The sequence below is a fragment of the Ornithodoros turicata genome, chromosome 1 (genome assembly GCF_037126465.1).
Source record: "Ornithodoros turicata isolate Travis chromosome 1, ASM3712646v1, whole genome shotgun sequence".
Taxonomy (NCBI): domain Eukaryota; kingdom Metazoa; phylum Arthropoda; class Arachnida; order Ixodida; family Argasidae; genus Ornithodoros; species Ornithodoros turicata.
This window is the reverse complement of record NC_088201.1, coordinates 122,143,562-122,146,988: the sequence shown is the minus strand read 5'-3', so window position 1 is coordinate 122,146,988 and position 3,427 is coordinate 122,143,562.

Genomic DNA, 3,427 nt, shown 5'->3' with positions numbered 1-3,427 from the left:
TTCCGTTTTGCTGACTTCTCCCCTTCTATTTCTTTTTTTTTTATTCTTCTAATAAATATATCCTTCTTCAGAATTGTTGGCGATTAAGCCCTCTGGTGTTTCTTTGTCAACATTAGTAACTGCTTTACTTTGAAATATTCAAATCGTTTGATATGCGACAGTTATCGATCATGCTTCTTTTCATGTGCCAGTGGGACACAACTATAGAATTTCTGTGGGTTTCCCGACAAACGTGTACATTGAATTTACTCCTTGTTTGTTATTGCTGCTGCATTTGTGTTGTCAGCTCGTAATCATCAGTACAATATTCGGAAACAGAAAATATGTATTTTGAACTCGTTCAGTAGGACGTAACCATTACAGAGTCAAATTCGAGATAGTTCTGCGTGTAACCATTTCAGGGTTCTTTGAGTTTGTCCGTAGGGAGCACATTCTGAGGGTTCCAGGCTGCACATGGCAACAAGGTAAAACACGAACCTTTATGGGTTCAGTTGTGAACCACTGAAAGGTTCACTGAAGGTCTCTTTAAAAGGTTCAAACGTGAACATTTTAAAGGGTCCTTCAATGGGTTCAAGTTAGCACCCCCAGTAGGTGCCCCCTACGGACAAGCCGCAAAAACCCTCAAAAGGTTCAGGTCGACTCCTTTTTTTTCTTTGAGTGGGCGCCTCACAGGTTCCATTTGGTTCCCAAAATGGTTAATTGAACCACTTGAGATCGGTTACGGGAGTACACTCTTGCCATATACCCTTCTGATTTGTTTGATCTATTATTTTGATCTATTATTAGCACATTCATAATCTACTTTTATTGCTTTTGATCCATCTACGTCTTCGATAAAATACATACTGTAACTCCAATTCGTGACCATATTCTTATCTAAAGGTGAATGTCATCAAAAGTACCAGCAAAATGTCAAAAGACACATTCGACAGAAACTACGCTAAATAATTAGAAGAAAAATCAAAGAGGTAATTGCACGGGCTGATCCGTAGCAGATGCAATAATTATGAGGGCGCCACGGTGCGGCGGGAGGCTTTCAATTCAAATTCGAACGGCGGCCCGCGAGGGGGCTAGAGGCGTGAGTGTCAGTTGAACTTTGGACGCGTCGTAATAAGATGGTTTTTCTCTTCGGTTATGATGACAGAGATCGGGCATCTTCTGTGCAGTATTTACGTGTTTTTATGACTTTTTCCAAGCGATGACAATATACTCATGTGAAACACATTGTCGATATCTCGGAGGAGTTTTGACGCTAAGAAGACGACACAGCGTACGGAGAAGAACTGGACGATGAAACTCCAAACGGACGGCACATAATGCTAGCTCTGACGTTAACAGGTATACGTGCTTATCGTGATGCTTTGATCACTATTAATTAGATGATTTATTTCGAAAGTTAGAGGATCCTGACAAAAAGGATAAGAAGAGTCTATAAAGATTCGGATTGCTTGGTGAAGAGGCAAGGGGTATATGTCATCCGCCGGAAGCTGCCGTTTACGCAATGGTCCAGGGAAAATGGCGGGCGCCCAAACCACGTGATCTCGAAGAGCCACTCACAGCGTCCCCGAGCTGCTGCGCGGGAAAAAAGCTGAGGCCAAGTGCGCATGCGCAGACCGACCCCCTTTCCCAACCTCCTTCCCCTTCTCTGCTCGGGTTTTTCGTCTCTCCTCTCGTCCCCCTGCCCCTCCAGACTCGTCCGTTGGTTTGTCTTCGGCGCTTGCTGTCTTGCTGTAGAGCAACGATCATGCTGTCCCGAAGCAGACAATCAGAAAGCGATTGTGTATGACAAATCAACTTTATTTGTCCTCGAGAACTGCCTCGAAAAAGCTACAGTACATATCTTTTTACGTCTTGTAGCATGCTTCACTGGAGCTTTAGGTGCTTCGACATCCAAGGGCCGTTCAAAAGGCAATGCTGAGCTATGTGCGTCGTTGTTGCCGATGGCTGCGGGAGAACTAAAACAAAACAAAAAATATATTGATGATCCGTAACTCTGCACAAAAATCACTGCTATGATAGGCAATCTATCTTGATTTCGTATTTGAACACCGAGGCATTTGTCACGAATGTTCGTAGATCACAGTGAATGAACGGCTGCGACGTGCATGAGGGGCAACTAGCATAACCACACATAATTTGATTAACAGCATATCAGAAACGTACAAGTTACGGCAATGCACTGCACATTGAACCGCCGCTAACGTACCGAGTGACTCGTAAATGTTGTACGTAATACACTTAACGTGATAAACCTGCATTACTTCCTTCAGTCACAAAAAACTAATCAAACTTGTCTTACCGTTCACCTGCAGTACGTCGGAAAGAGTGCAGACTTCCTCTCTGACGATTTCTGCGTCCTTTGGAAGTGCGGGGATTCCATGTCATGTTCGTCTTCCCGCTGTTGTGTTGATCACCGTGGATGTGCCATTCCGTTCTCACATTAGCAGTTCGCCGCAATCTAAATCTAAAGCATTAAAAACCCTCAAACTACCCCGTAGCGTCTACGTGCACAACGGTTGCAGTCCAAGAGAACACGCGTGGCCGGACGCGATGTCTTCCTTCTTCTTCTTCTTTCTCCTCCGTTCGACTGCTTCCGTTGAGCGGTTCGCGCGTTCGGATGCTCGCTCCTCAGTCAAATGACTCTCGCCCAATCAGCGCGAAGGAAACTGACACCAGTTTTTTAGACCAATGAACATCCAAATATTTATACATATAATGCGCAGCCAATGAGAGATCTTCCGAGCTGGCACGCCGGTGGCGACAATATTTTCGAGGCGATGCGTTTCGCTTTAGAGCCGGCGGCTGTATATGTCGCGACCAACATGGACGGAGAAAATACAAGGCGTGACGTGGTCGACAAAACGCATGCTCCCTGTGGTCCGTGAGTGCATAGCACAGTCAGCACACGCATACTTCTAGTCTAGATACAGTAAGAGATTACACGTACGCAACTTAGTACGTGAGAGATGTGTAGAGGAGGTGGCGTCCCTCTGCATGAGACCCAACCGGCGGTGATGGTATGCCACGGAAAGGCGATGACGGTGGCCTATCTCCTTGCCCAGGAAGCCATTCGGGAACGAGAAGAGGATGTTGAGGACGGATGACAGTCGTGGCAGTGGGTCTGGACAGGTGAGTTTGAGGATACGTGGAGAGCATCAGGCTCGATCGGATGCCGTATCACAGAGCTGCCATAGCGGTCCATTGTAGCTTCGGACAGGAAATGGAGGGCTTCCAGGCTGCGATGCAGCGCGCCGTCGGTGCTGGACTTGCGTGAAGGTAGCCAAATTTGGGATGGTAAAAGGGTCGAATTACACCGAACATAGTGTTCGTTGTTCGGGTCACCAAATGTAGAGGAGGTGGTGTCCCTCTACATGAGTCCTGACCGGCGGTGATGGTATGCCACGGAGAGGCGATGACGGTGGCCTAT